This window comes from Spermophilus citellus (assembly GCF_964194105.1).
Source record: "Spermophilus citellus genome assembly, chromosome: 9".
Taxonomy (NCBI): Eukaryota; Metazoa; Chordata; class Mammalia; order Rodentia; family Sciuridae; genus Spermophilus; species Spermophilus citellus.
The window spans coordinates 412757-428662 of record NC_138191.1 but is presented as its reverse complement, the minus strand read 5'-3'; the positions used below and the strand labels follow the sequence as shown (position 1 = coordinate 428662).

General features: G+C 44.3%; 1 pseudogene across 1 annotated transcript; it reads right to left on the bottom strand.

Moving 5' to 3' along the window:
- Positions 1-12852: 12852 nt before the first annotated feature.
- LOC308656828 (olfactory receptor 3A2-like) lies at positions 12853-13812 on the bottom strand (annotated as a pseudogene). Its single transcript has one exon. The product of its transcript is annotated as an olfactory receptor 3A2-like (transcript).
- Between the last annotated feature and the right edge of the window lie 2094 nt (positions 13813-15906).

Sequence of the window (15906 nt, the reverse complement as noted above, 5' to 3'; positions counted from 1 at the left end):
TGGGGTCGGGCTCCAAATTCCTTAATAGGACATCCATAGCACAAGAGTTAATAACAAGAATCAACAAATGGGACTTACTCAAACTAAAAAGTTTTTTCTCAGCAAAAGAAACAATAAGAGAGGTAAATAGGGAGCCTACATCCTGGGAACAAATCTTTACTCCTCACACTTCAGATAGAGCCCTAATATCCAGAGTATTTATTTATTTAATTATTTTTGAGGCTATTGTGAATGTGATGGTTTTCCTGATTTATTTCTCAGCAGATTCATTGTTGGTATACAGGAAAGATATTAATTTTTGCATGTTGATTTTGTAACCTGCTACTTTTCCAAATTTGTTTATTATTATTAGCTCTAGCAGTTTTTTAGTGGAGTTTTTTTGGTCTTCTAAATATAGGATCATATCATCTGCAAAAGCATAAATATCAGAAGAAAGTTTTCTTATTTTTACATAAGAAAAAAGACATAAAATTTAAAGATCGAATTTCCTTTCCCCAAAGCTAGAAAAAAACTGTAATTCAAATTCAAAATATTAATAGATTGAAATAACACACAGTAACAAAAAAGTAACAAAGAAGTGAACCTGTATTGATACATATGATTAATCTATCAAATGTCTAAGAAAAAATGCAAAAATTTATTGAGTATTAGAAGGCAAGGAACGAGGAAAGATCACCAAGTCCTAGGCCAGAGACTTGACTCTGGGCCTCCAACAAATCAGGTCTGGCTGCTGGCCCCCAAAACCAAACAGAAAAGAAAGTGGTTCACAGCATGAGAGAATCGTTAGTCAGCGTAGGCTGCAAGGCTGACCAGGGACCCACGTCTTCACCCAGGTCTTTGAGGGGCTGATGATGACCTAGATGCTTTATGAAAAGGGGGCCGATGGTTAGGTTTGGGGTTTGACTATCTGGAGGCTTTTCACAGCAGCCAAAGCAGGTGATCTGACCAGTGCAGTTTGACCTGCTGCTGTCTCAGGATGGTCAGGCTGGTGCCTGGGGGGCAGCTGGGACTCATGGTAAGATGTTTATGGATGAGACCTTCCTGGAATCCAAGGTGACATGGCGCAAAGGAGGTGGATCAATGGGGTCGGACATATCCAATCTTTAATTCTGATTTTAGCTGACCCCTGGACACCTGTGGGTATGAGCGAAGAGTTCATCTTTGTTACAAAAGTGTACAGGTTCACACGTACAGAAAGTCTTTCCAATTTGATGAAAGACGAAATCTAAAGCATGATTAATACAATGAAACCATTCTATCTTCAAAGCACTGAAAAGAAGAAATAAAGAGAAGAGCTTTAAAAAAACAAAAATAATGACACCGTCGGGGAACTAACAAAAATCTGAATTCTCATTTACGTGTCATCAAAAACAATGGAGGGGTGGACCGTGGCTCCGTGGTGGGGCATTTGCTGGCACATGGGAGGCCCTGGGTTCAGCCCTCAGCACCACGTGAAAATAGACCAAGTGAAGGTGTTGTGTCCATCCACAACTAAACACATTTAAAAACAAAACCACACAAAACAATGGGGCCAGAAGACGGGAGAACATGTTTAAAGTGCTGAAAGAAGAAGAAAAAAACCAAAACCTGCCAACCCAGAATTTTATACCTAGTGAAAACATTCTTCTAGAATCACAGTGAAATAATGACAATTTCAAAGAAATAAAATTAAGAGAATATGTTGCTAGAGTAGCTGAAACATAGGAAATGCTAAAAAAAGGATCTTCAGGTTGGAGGGAAATTAAACAAGATGGAATCTGAATCTTCAAAAAATAATGAAAATCATCAGAAATGGTGAATATGTGAGTAAATATAAAAAGTATTCTATAGGTCGACTACTGAATTAGGTCCTCCAGTTTTCTTGAAATCTAAGAACTGGGAACTATTTAATTTCCTAAAGAATTTTCAAGTCAGTGATTTAATGACTTTTCTAACAATAAGCCTAATTGCTATCTTTATTGGGCCCTAAAGATATTTTTATAGAGTCAGGCGTAGTGGTGCACACCTGTAATCCCAGCTACTCAGGAGGCTAAGGCAAGAGGATTACAAGTTTGAGGCCAGCCTTGATAACTTAGTGAAACCCTGTGTCAAAATTTAAAAAAATTTAAAGGCTAGAAATCCAGCTTAGGGACAGAGTAACCCTAGGTTCAACCCCACTGCCCATAAAAGAAAAAAGTGTACCTAGAGTTTGAATGAAATGCGCTATAGTCACATTTAGAGGGTGAGAGTAGGACTTTTGTATTACGCCGATGCTTAGGGTTCACTAAGGAAAACAGAGGCTGCTCTAGATATTTCAAATAGAGAAACACTCAATACAGAGAATTGAGTTGTACAAGTTTCTAAAATGTTGGAAGAGCACAAGGGGAAGGAAGACTATATTGAAGCTTATTTTTTTTTATTTTTGCCAAGCTCAAACTTGAGGAAAACACAGAGTTTGCATATACACGTGTGTAGAGGAAAAAGTCTTACCAGTAAACCTAGAGCGGCTACTAATTCTTGTTCTCGAGGGTCAATCAGTATGATATCCTGAATGCAATGGATTAATGTGATATCTTATAAAAGGAAGAGATCATCAAAATCCATGCAAAGTAGATTGTAGCAGAGGACTACATCTCAAAAAAATGAGATGCGCCTGAGGTGGATGGTGAAGGCATACTGCTGGCCTCTCCAGCTGAAAGCAAACTGCTTGTGGTGGCCTTTGAAACCAAGTGCGGGGAGAAAAATCATATGCCAGATCAGTCGTTGTGTACCAGGTACCAGGAGATCTGTTAATTTGCTCAAGCAGTGACACTACATCTGCAATAGCAGTTATGCTTAGAGTCATCACCTAGTTACGTTTGTGAAAATCCCTTGTCATTCTCTAAGATTCACTTGTTTCCACAAAGACCAAATAGGTCCAAGGCGGATGTGACAAGAATTGCCACTGATGTATTTTCACGTCCTTGGTGATGGCTCTAATCTGTGAAATCCTACCAGATGTACAAGATTGGCTTTGGTTTCCTACTGTCCCGGGTACAGGCAGTTCTAGTGGCTTCCATGTGGCCTTTCCCACCATAATAACCCTCCTTCTGTAGACGAGGAGCCAATTTGAGGACTTCACCAGATGTCAAGTGTGTGTATTTAATTATCATTCCAGAACTGGGAGATGACCACAGGAAGGTTCCCAGGGCCACCTGGCACACTGTGGGACAGACCTGAGCTGAAACCCCATGGGTCATCTCATCTCCAGGGCCCCTACTCTGACCGGTGGACTACAGTGACATTCGCAGTCAGGAACTGGTGTCGGTTCAGAGCCAGTGTCCAGTAGTCCCCCGAGGTCTGATTATTTCCTTTTATCTACAAGTAGCTACCTTGGTTTCAGGCCAAAGTCCCTCTAGTGCAGGTCACTGTGTGAATTTTGGCAGTGGACTGGGATTCTTTTGCATGGGACCTAGGGGTCTGGTCTCATAAAATGGCTGCAGATTGATTGAGAAGGCTTGACTCTGTTTTTATGATTCAGGCTTGAATTTCATTCATTGGCCTAGAATTTTTCTGTTTATACAGTTCAAGTAAGAATTTAAGAGGTTCATATCTGTTTCACTTTGGGGTACACGATAATCAGCTGACCAAAACCATAGATCTGTACCACTTGGATCGCTGTATCGATTCTGCTGTCCTGACAATAACCCCACGCACCTTGACTTCAGTGGTGGATGCTGCTACTCGGCCCCCGTTCAGTGTCGAACTTTTTCTTAGTGAGTCTATATCAGTACATTTAGGCTGGCCCGATTTTATGTACTTTCATCCTTATCCCACACCCTTAATCCCGTCCTGGCACATATTCCATGGATTTCTGTCTGTGTCATTTAGGAAATTCAAGTAGTTCTTTTGAGTTCAGAGCACCTTCTCTTGGGTCACGTTCTATACCTTATCTTTAGGGGCTTGTTGGAGCTTGCATATAAAGACTAGAAGCAAAGAGTGACTGTGATGGTGGTTCTGAGGAGAATCAGAATTTTCTTACAAGACAAATGCCTCCGAGGAGACCACCACGGTTCCCTCAGGCCCTATGGTACCCTTCCCCTCAGCTGGGCAGAGAAGACTCCTCACAGGGTGGGGGCTCCCATGGCAAAGACGATGCCTCACGATGTAGGAGCTCAGTGTCCCCATGTCACAGGGATGTCCCCACAGATCCCCTTTCCACCTTCCCAGATCTTACTCCTTCCTACACTTTCACTTCAAAAGTCGACATCCTGGGTTTCGGTCCTTCAGCGGATTGTGGGGCGATCAGTTGCACTCAGTCTACTAACTTCAGTGTTTCTCTTACCCAAATCACCCAGATAGATGGGCCCAGCAAAATACCCAGAAAGACTATCTCATCAAAATTTCAGGGCCCCCCATAGTCCATTAAGTCGATATAGGAAATTAATCATCACAAAAATGCTCAATCATAAAATTAACCACTCACCCACTCTTTATAAGTAATAGTAAGCCAAGGAAAGGGGGAATACCAGTTAGTGCACAGTCACACAGCAAAAAGGGCAAGAACCGTGTGGCTGCCATCCTTCACAGCTGTTTCGTGACGAGCTACGCGATGTGTCGCTTCCTTCTTTCTGCTGCATCCTGTCTGTCTCCTTCCCTTTAGACAGAGCCTGAGTTCATGCAGTGCCACATACCTACAGTCCCAAGAGCTCGGGGCTCTGATGGCCCTCCCTTTATTTGGTGACTGTGGTGTTCTCTTAGCTGACACTATGGGTCACGTTGGTTCTGAGCGTCACCCCAAACCATCACCATGTTCCAGACTTGGCCCTATTTCCCACCATTCCTTATCAGCATCATTTCTTTGTGATAATGGGGTTATAGACAGGAATCTACATTGTTCTCCCTTCAGGGATTTATATGGATGTGAGGACACAGAAGTACCTGTAGACATGAAGTGAAGTTTATGACTCACCTGGGAGACACTCAGAGAATTTCTGTGGAGTCCCCTTCTCGAGTGAAGAAAGAGCAAAGCCTTGGCTTTGACCACGTTGGGGTCGCAGGGTGGAACTTCCTGCTGGAGCCATTGGAGGGGTATGTCCTTTCTTATTGGTTGGCCAAGACGGGGGAAAGGGGGGAGGTGATACTTACAAGAGGAGTCTTTGGAATCAGGAAAAACCAGATCTTTCTCTTCAGCACAGTGGGGAAGAGTCACCTCAAAAAATGCAACCTCCTATTTTGCCTGTGGGTTCAATGGCTTCAGAGCCCAAAATGGCAGTAGCCGTCTTGACTTCTAGTTGCCATGTACTTTTATTTATTTTTATTTTTTTTAGTTTTACTTGGACACCATACCTTGATTTTTATGTGGTGCTGAGGAGGGAACCCAGGGCCTTGCACTTGCCAGGTGAGCTCTACCACTGAGCCACCACCCCAGCCCAAGTGGCCACGTACTTTAACAGAAGGTTTCTCCTGTGAAAACTTAGACCACTACACTAAAAGTGCCCAGAAATAAAAGCGTGATGAGTTGGTTATCAGGTAAAAGGTAAAGAAACAATTCAATTCTCAACATCTGGCTACAGACCCATGGTCTCTAACTTCAGGATAAACTCCCCTGTGTATTGTTCACGGATTAAAAAGTGCACAGTGGTCATCTTTCATCCAAGCTTTCGCTTTCCACGGTTTCACTGACCCGCGATCAACCAGAAAACCCCAAAGATAAATAATTTGTGGATTTTTAATTACAAGCCACTCTTGGTAGCATGGCGAGAACTTACCCTGTAGAGTTGATGCTATCCACACCTCGTACGCTGCCCCTGTTGGTCCCTTGGTACCCGTCTCATTACCTGATCATCTTTTGTGGTATCACAGTGGTCATGTTCATGTACCCCTATTTTACTTCATAATGACCATGGAGTGCAAGAATAGTGAGTGACACTGGCAACTTGGATATGCCAGAGAAAGGGTTTCCTTTAGGTGCAGAGTTGAAAGTACAATATTAAGAGGGAAGGAGAGAAACAGAGAGAGAGAGAGAGAGAGAGAGAGAGAGAGAGAGAGATCAACATAACGTATTATAGTATATTATTTTACTTTTCATTTTATTAATAGTAATTACAGATAAGTTTTTAGTGTGCCTCATTTTAGAGAAAACAAAGTTTACATAAGAGTTAGCACTAGCCATCAATTCTGGCATCTGCTGGGGGTCTTGGGACACAGGTCCTGGGACACAGGGCAGATCACAGTATTGCGTCTTATTTAAAGCATCCAAGTGCTTAAGTTTTGTTTCCTCAGCAGAGTCCTTAATTGGCCATCCCAATATTCTGTTTGCCTTTCAGTCATAAGGTAATGGAGCCCTTTTTAGTGAAATGAATTCCTAGGTCACTAAACACTGTATGTTTGATGCTGTTGTGACAACTAAGGCATTCCCTAAACCCTGAATGATGAGACTGTTGAAGCATGCATTTGTATTTCAGCACTCAATCTCTGCCCTTCCTGTGATATAAATGGTCAATGTAATCAACCTTCCCTGGTGAGAATAATGTTGTATCAAGGACTCGGTTGGTTTCTAGTACTGTCAAACTGGGCACTCGGCACTAATGGTAATCAGATGAGCTCTGACTTTTTCTTTAAAATAAGGACCATTTGATGAGTATGGCCATGAATGACATAGTCTTCTTAGCCTGCCCCGTTCTGAGAGGTTTATTCACATATCTTTTCTCCAAATCTTCTTGTTAGAAATATTCCATCTTCATTTCCTCCAAGTACCCAACCATTAATCCAAATAATCAGCCACTCCCTGTGAACTGGTCTGAATTCGTATTTCTGGCAATCTCTCTCTCTAAGCAGAAGAAACAACCAGATTCACTGATCAGAGTTCTGCCCACTTGGAGAGTGACATTACCCATGGTTCTGCCAGGCTGCCTCAGTCAACACCGGGTGGTAGCGGAGCGTCCCCTGGAACTATCTGTGAATCAGTTTGCAAATATTTTTCTGTAGTAAACTGGTCATGGTTTTGTGTCAAGGGCGTGCGAGTGCAGCAGAGTAAGGGGTGTGGACCTGTGGGCCACTTGCTCGTGCCGTTAACAGGTGCCTTCAAGACTGTTCTGAGTCTGGTCTTACGTATTCTCCCACTTGATAAGGATGTTTGGTTCCACTCACCCACACCTGTGGTTTGGTGGGTCAGAGAATACATAGTTCATAGGGACAGCTCAAATCACAATGTCACTTTGTGTCCCACAGCCAGGTATCTTTTGGGGGCATGGCAGCCTCCAGGACCTCTTTCTCAAAAGGAGAATAGCTTGAAGAAGAAGACTGGTTTTACCCCTCACTGTAGGGGATCAGCACTATGATTCACCCACGGGGGACTTTTTCCGGCACCATGTGTGCCTCGGACCCTTTAAACCTCACTGGGTCGTGAGCGTGTAAGGTCTGAGAACTGGATGAGGTGCCTCTCCACTGTGAAGATTCAAGTCATGATTCTGCTTACCAGATTTAAAGAGTTGTCGGGACTGGGATGTGATCAGGGGCAGAATCCTTGACCAGCTCGTGAAAAGCCCCCCTTTGAATACTAGTACAGCAAAATCAATTGATAAATAATAAAAAGAGTTTTCAAGTCAGAGGTTTAAGATGGTCACTTACAGGAAGCTGCATTCCAGTTGCTCTTGGCTCAGGATTCAAGCAGCAGGTTCTGCACAGGTAGGCGAAGAGGAGTTTCACTAAGATTCAATTCACCCGACAGTGTCTTAGTGACTCAGGATCTGGGCACATTGAACAAAGAACAATCAAGAGTACCTTGAAGAGGGCCGGGCTGGGGCTCAGCGGTAGCGCACCTGCCTGGCCTGTGTGAGGCACTGGGTTTGATCTCAGCACCACATATAAATAAATCACGTAAAGCTCTATCAACAACTGGAGAGAGAGAGAGAGAGAGAGAGAGAGAGAGAGAGAGAGAGAGAGAGATATTGAAGAAAAATTAAACATCCCAATAATCAGCAATGAGGTATAAGCAGGAAGAAAAACCTCCAACAAAGAAAAGCTCAGAACCAGATGGATCTCAGTTGATTTCTACCAGACCTATAAGGAAGAACTAATGCAAATGCCCCTCATTATTTCATGAAATAAAATCATTCCACGAAATAAAAAGAGATGGAACATTTCCAAATTCATTCTATGAAGCCAGAATCTCACTCTTGCCAAAACCAGATAGGAACACATCAAGGAAAGAAAACTACAGACCCCTATCCACAATGAACTTAGATCAAAAGTCCTTGATAAAATATTAGTAAATTATATTCAACAACACATTAAGAAGATTTCGCATCACGACCCTTTTGGTTTTATCCCAGGGATGCAAAGATGTTTTAAAATATGCAAATCAATAAATGTGATTCATCACACAAATAAAATAAAGGACAAAAATCACTTAGTCACCTCAACACATGCAAAGAAACCCTTTGGCAAAATTTAGTACCCACTCGTGACAAAAACATGACGAAACCAAGGATAGAGGGAATATCATAAAGAGTGTACATGACGAACCCCAAAGTCCACATCTTAGTGACAAACCCCAAAGTCCACGTCTCAGTGACAAACCCCAAAGTCCACGTCTCAGTGACAAACCCCAAAGTCCACGTCTCAGTGACAAACCCCAAAGTCCACGTCTTAGTGACAAACCCCAAAGTCCACATCTCAGTGACAAACCCCAAGTCCACGTCTCAGTGACAAACCCCAAAGTCCACGTCTTAGTGAATGGGGAAAAACTGAAAGCATTTCCTTTAAAATCCGGACAAGACAAGAATGTACGTTCCTCCCCACTCCTCTTCCATACAGTCCCAGAAATTCTCACCAGGGAAATGAAGCAAGAGAAGGAAATAACATACAAATAGGAAAGGAAGAGGTCAAAGAGCCACTGTTTGCACATGAGATGATCCTATCCTTAAAAGATCCAAAAATCTCCACCAAAAGACTGTGAGAGCTAATAAACAAATTCAGCAAAGTAGCAGATTACAAAATCACCTACAAAAATCAGTATATTTCCTGTATACCAGCAATGAATCTGCTGAGAAATCAGAAAAGCAATTCCATTAACAATAGCCTCAAACAAACAAACAAAAAACCCAACAACGACACAACCCTAACAATTCTACCTAAGGGGATGAAAGACCTCTACCATGAAAACTATAGAACAATGAAGAAAGAAATCAAAGACACGAGAGATGGAGCTTCCTCCCCGATCGTGGACAGGTACAATCAATGTTGCAAAATGGCCATACTACCAAAAGCAATAGACAGATTTAATCCGTTGCCATCAAAATACCAGTGACCTTCTCATAGAACTAGAAAAATCAGTTCCAAAATTCATTTGGAAGAATAAAGGACCCTGAATAGCCACAGCAATTCTAAGCCAAATTAAAAAAAAAAAAAAAGGCTGGAGGCGTGTCACTGCCTGACTTCAGATTGTACTACAGAGCTCTAGTAACAAACACTGCATGGCAGCCAACAGGAGACAGACAGACAGGCTCACACGTCTGCAGTCATCTGTTCCTTGACAAAGATGCCAAAAACGTGCACTGGAGAAAAGACAGCCTTTGAAACAAAAGGTGCTGGGACAACTGGTTGTCCACATGCAGAAGAATGAGACCAGACCTATCGCTCACCCTGCAAAAAATCAACTCAAAATGCATTAAAGACCCAGGCACTAGACCAGAAATTATGCAGTTTCTAGGAAAAAACAAAGTCAATACTCCAACCTACAGGCACAGGCAGTGACTTTCTCAATAGGATGCCAAAGCTCAGGAGATAACACCAAAAGTTAGCTCATAGGATGGCATCAAATTAAGAAGGTTCTGCACAGCAAAGGAGACAATTAGAATATGAAGAGAGAACCTACGGAAAGGGAGAAAATCTTTATGAGGTGCTCTTCTAAAAGAGGATGAATATTCAGAATATTAATAAAGAACTCAAAAAACTTAACATCAAACCCACAATTATGAAATAACCCAATTATCAAATAACCCAATTACCCTGGGAAACTAAATGAACTAAACAGACACGTCTTAGAAGAAGAAAATGTGAGTGGCCAACAAATATATGACAATACTTGCAAGTCAAGACGACCCTGAGATTTCATCTCACTTCAGTGACAAAGGCAACCACCAGGAATACAAACAGAAACGAGTGTGACAAGGAGAGAATTGGAGAGAAAGGAGCACTCTCACCCTGTTGGTGGCGTGTAAATCAGCACAACCACCACGGAAATCAGGATGGAGGCTCCTCAGGAGTAGCCATGGACCACCCTGCGACCCAGCTCTACCTCTGCTTGGTATTTATCCCAGCGGATTGAAGTCATCATACTATAATGACACATACATGCCCATGAACCAGCCGAGGTGACATCAGTGGGCGAATGGATAAAGAACATCTGGTATATGCACACTGGAATTTCATCCAGCCATAAAGAGGAACGAAATTATGTCATGCTGGAAGATGGATGGATCTTCAGAACATGAAGGGAAATAAGCAGCTCAGAAAGTTAAGGGCCGTATGTTTTTCCTCTGTTAAAGCTAGAGGGGGGAAAGGAAGGAAAGTTGGGAAGGGAGTCTCATCATGAAAGTTGAAGGGAGATCAGTAGAGTCAAGGCACCAGGGGAGGAGGTGAGGAAAAGGGGAATATTGGAATGATATTGGCCAAATTTCACTGTTATTTTGTGTGCAGGTTCAAATATTTGTCAGCAAATCCCACCATTGTGGACCACTACAATGCACCAATGAAGTGTGAAAAGAAGAGTTTCACATTACATGGGACAGGCACTATTCTAGGAGGGTGCCCATTTTTTCCCATCTATAAATACCATGATCATTTACCACTGTCAAAGATCTCTACAGATTCAAATGTTCTGATCACGGCTTCACCACACAGCCTCTTCTACTTCAGGGTCCCGTTATTCCCACTGAAATCAGGGAGCCCGTTTCAAGGATGCCATCTGTTAATGCCTTCCCAGGCTGCCGAGGACAGCGGCTGCGGGTTTCACAAGGATCTGGTGCTGCCTTCTGAACGCGTGTCCACGAGGCCTTGGCGAAGGCTGGTGCTCCAGGCCCTCCTCCAGATCCAGCTGTGAGGCTAGGGAAGGGGTCACATCACACGCCGTCCAACACCTTATTTATTTCTGACCACCATCCTTTCCAGTATTCCAGGGTCATATTGGTCATGGAACTTATGCAAACACTGAGTCCAGATTTCAGCCCATCAACCAAAGAGAGTCTAATAGCCACTCCCCGTGGCTCAGGAAACTCCTTGGCCCTAACATTTCTGGTGATGACGTCCCTGTGACTGCATTCAAGATGATCCAGCAATACGTCCTGACTTCTTTGGTCTAGCAGACTCAAACAAATTATCTTGTATATTCTTAAGGCTCCTATTAACAAAGTACAGTAAAATCTTTACATTTTATTTTGGTGTGACCCTTATACTCTCCTGGGCTATATTTTATAATCTTACCTGAGGCGCTCTAGGATCAGACCCCAATTAAGAGTCTGGTGACAATGTGGGATGATGGATGAGCCTCTTAAAGACAATTGCCCAGGTAGAGTCACCAGAGGGTCTTCAATTTAGGGGAAGCTAGTCTCCTTGGGGGAGGAGGGGCTGCTTCTGACAGCAAGGAGGGTTAATGGAGATTTCGGGGTTCCAGGCTCTGAGATCTGTCTAATTCCACTGGTATTTTGCCATTCTAATTAACAGGGTCTCAATCATTCCCCCATTAATGTCCTAATTGACATAAGAGAGACCTGGAGAAATTGTGGATTTATAATTTTCTTTGTAATTCTGCAATTTGGAGAATCGGATGTTTTATTCTGATATTAACCTTTATCAGTTTCAAGAGAGAAAATATGTCTGATGATCTGAACCTGACTTGAAGGAGGAATATAATGCTTGAACCTGTCATTCTCTTTCTGTAAGTCTCCCACTCCAGTCAGTCACAGCAGTCTGTAGTCATGTAGTCATGTTCATTCCCACCCTCAAGGTCCATGGTGTTATTCCAAAGCTCAGTTTCCATAGACATTTGATTTCAGGCCACGGTAACTTAAAGTATCTGTTGGGTTATTGCACACCAGGAATTATCAGGTCCCATTTCCCATGGGCTGTGACATCATCAACATATTCAATTCCCTCAGGTCAGACATCTAACCGACCTCCTCAGGTCTGTTATCTAGAACCATCTCTGAGGTAAACCACTATTGTGGTCAGTGCCGCCGTGGTCAGGCAGAAATGAAAAACGACTCTTGATGTCTCAGGGTAGAGGAAGTTGACACAGAAAAAAGTCATAAAATGGTGGGGAGATCTGGAAGAAAAAAGGAAAACCGGGCAGGTGACACCACCCCATATATGGAAACCCTAACTTCCCTGTAAAGAGACGCTCGTTCCACGCCACTGTGACCCACATTCAGGAACAGCTGTCTAGGAGCCTGCACACACAGCTCCTGGCACCCCTGCCTCTGCAGGGCTGGTTTGCTGCTCGCTATGGGGATCCAAAAGAACCCGCTTTCTTCCTTTCCTTTCTTCCTCTCTGCCTAGTGTTTGGCTGATTTTGACAGAACCTCCTAAAATGGAGGCCTGCAGGCAGGGGAGTGTGGGAAACGAGGTTCTCGTACTTTCTGTCCCTCTGGTGTGGGGAGAACACAGAAGGACAGAGAGGGTGCTGAACACCAACACCAGGTGTCCGACACACTTGGACCTGAAAGTGGGAAAAGGGTGTTTGTGAAAAGGGAAGAGAGAAAGGAGTCTCAGAGATTTTAAAAGCGGGAGTTGGAGTTGAAGCTCCAGATACAGACTCTCCAACGAGGTGCCTACAAGTCCCTGGGAGGCATCTTTTTTCAGATGACTGTATACTCCAGTTTGAAGGTTGGTCTAGACTTTGATCATGCCAAGGGATGCACACCCTCCAGCCAGCTTCCTCAGGGCACTCTGGACCTCCTGGCTTCTCAGGCTGTGAATGACGGGGTTCAACATGGGGGTCGCCACACAGAAGAGCACAGAGACCAGGGTGCCCGTGTCCAGGGAGTCGCCTTCTCTGGGCCTGTCATCGTGGAAGTTGGCTGTTCCATAGGAGACCACCACGACAGTGAGGGGGGACGCACAGGTGGAGAAGGCCTTCCTCCTGCCCTGGGCAGAGGGAATCCCGAGGATGGCCGCCATGATGAGTGCCTAGGAGCCTGCAGTGAAGAGGCAGGGGCTCAGGCCCATGGTGGCACTGGCCACGTGCAGCGCAGACTCGTGGACAGAGGTGTCTGAGCAGGAGAGCTTCAGGAGCCATGGGATGTCACAGAGAAAGTGGCTGATCTGGTGGGGCCCACACAGAGTGAGTGTGGTGGCCAGCACCGTGTGTGTGACTGAAGTCACCAGCCCACACAGCCAGGACCCAGTCACCAGACCAACCCAGACCTTCACACTCAGGAGGACTGGGTACTGAGGAGGACGGCAGGTGGCCACACAGTGGTCATAAGCCATGGCAGCCAGTAAGGTACTCTCAATGTCAGAACTGGTCACCAAGAAGAAGAGCTGGGAAAGGCAGCCCTCATGAGAAATGGCCTTCTTCTCCCGGAAGAAGTCCACCAGCAGTACTGGGAGGGTGGTGGATGTGCAGCAGACGTCCAAGAAGCTCAAATTGCTGAAGAAAAAGTACATTGGAGTGTGGAGAGCAGGACTGACCCTGGTGGCCACGATTATGAGCATGTTCCCCAGGAGAGTGGTCAGGCAAATGACCAGAAAGAGCAGGAAGAACCAGCCCTGTAGGTTGGAGTGGTTGGAAAATCCCAAGAAGATGAATTTGGTGACAAATGATTGATTGCTCATTTCCAATGGTGTCATAGCTACAAAACAGAGAAAAAGAGACCATGATGAGAATGGACTGAGAGCACCCCAAACAGGCTTGTTAATCTGCAGCAACGTGGCAAATAATATTGAACGAAAAGCAGCCTGGAGACTGATAACCTGTGGGACTGGTCTCAGGGAATAGGACCCACGGAGCCGCACACATTTGCAGGGGTGATGGGGGGTGGGAGTCACCAGAGACTTGCTAGAAGCCAACAGAAAGCCATTCGACCTTATCATGGTGTGAAGTCATTTCTCACTGTCTCAGTAATCTCTGTCTCCTGTTGTCCTTTTATGTAAACATAGGATTTTTGGAGAAGTACATTTTCATTGCAAAAAGTTAAGAAAAAAATTTACAAAGCAGAGTCATCATCTGCAGAAGCAGTCGGTGTGGCCTTCAGTGTTTTCCAACGTAGAGTTTTTCTCATTTTACATCAATCTTGATCTCTGTGTTCGGAAAGGCAGAAGTTAACTAATTCCTGTACAATGATGACATTATCAGGGCTGGAGCAAAACAGAGGAAAGAAGGGGATGAGGTGGGGTGGGACTGGCTATCTTAAGTACACAGGGAAGATCAGTGGAGTAGAAGGAGACAGAGGGGGGAAAGGTTTGGGAGGGGAGGAAATGTGAAAGGTCTTTACGCAGATCATGTTATGTGCACATGGGAGTCTACCACAGGGGACTGCACCTGTATGTATATGTAGAAAGCACCAGTCAGAAATTAACAGATAAATGACCCCAAGAAAGGAGAACGGGGGCGGGAAGGGGAGGGAGATGGGGGTGGGGAGTGAACGGAGTAAATCAGATTCCATGCACGTAGGATCTTTTCCAAATCAGCCCAACTTCTATGTATAACGATGATGCTCTCATAAAAAATCAAGAAGATGACATGATCCTATCAGCAAAGAGTGAGAGTTTGAATTCTTCTTGACCTATTTGTATCCCTTTAATTTCTTTCTTTTGTCCAATGGCTCTGGCAATTTCAAGGATGAAGTTGAATAGAAGTGGTGAAAGAGGGGGCACCCTGTCTTCTTCCAGTTTTTAGAGTGAATGCTTTCAACCTTTCTCCACTTAGAATGATGCTGCCTTGGGTTTAGCAGAGATAGCTTTTACAATGCTTTTACAAAGTTCCTTCTGTCCCTAGTGTTTCTACTGTTTTGACAGGAAGGGGTGCTATATTTTGTTAAATGCTTTTTCTGCATCTATTGAGATGATCAATAAACTTACATCTCTCTTAAATAAACTTAATCTCTCCCCTTTGGCTGAACATTCAGATCACCTCCAGTCCTATAAATATTTTAATGAACATTTTCCTACATAAACATATGTGACCACTTCCGATTATCTCTTCAGAATAAAATTTAAATCTGACATAAAAGAATTTGTTGTGCAGTTTCTATTTAAAACTAGCTCATGGGAGACATTATATTAAGTGAAATAAGCCAGACACATAAAGAGAAATAGCAGTTTTTCACTTCTTTGTGGAAGCTAAAAAGTTGATCTCAGAGAAGTAGGGAGTAGAGTGGTGGTGACTGAGCCCAGGAGAGAATGACAGAAATCATTGTGAGTCTGATTTCTCAGAGACGCATGGGAAGGACTGCCTGAAACATGCCCTCGGAGTGTGGTCCTTAAAAAAAGTAAGAGTGGTCTTCTCACAGGGTCCTTGGAAAATCTCTCTTCTGTCCTCAGTGGGCAGCAGGAAGTCCACGGGTCTGGCTGCTTAGGAGCCAGCTGTGGCGTGCGAATGGGCAGGACGGCTGGAGAATCTCAGTCATCACTAGAAGACCGCATTCCAGGTGAGGGCAGGCTGGAAGCAGGCCATCCGGAAGGAAATGGCTTGAGCTTTGAAAATGACAGAATCTGTGGATTTAGGAAACGGTGGTGGGTCCAGGCGCCAACCTCCCACGAATTGCAGGAGCATCCAGTGGTAACACCTACTCCCCGGGTCAGTCCACGGTTGCCACGGTTACCACAGGCCTGACCAGAACAACCCGGAGGGGGAGATGCACTCTGGCCTCCTGGCTTGGAGGTTGGGTCTGGGGCCAGCTGACCCGTGGCTGCCGGCCTGCGATGAGGTGGGACGTTGGCCTG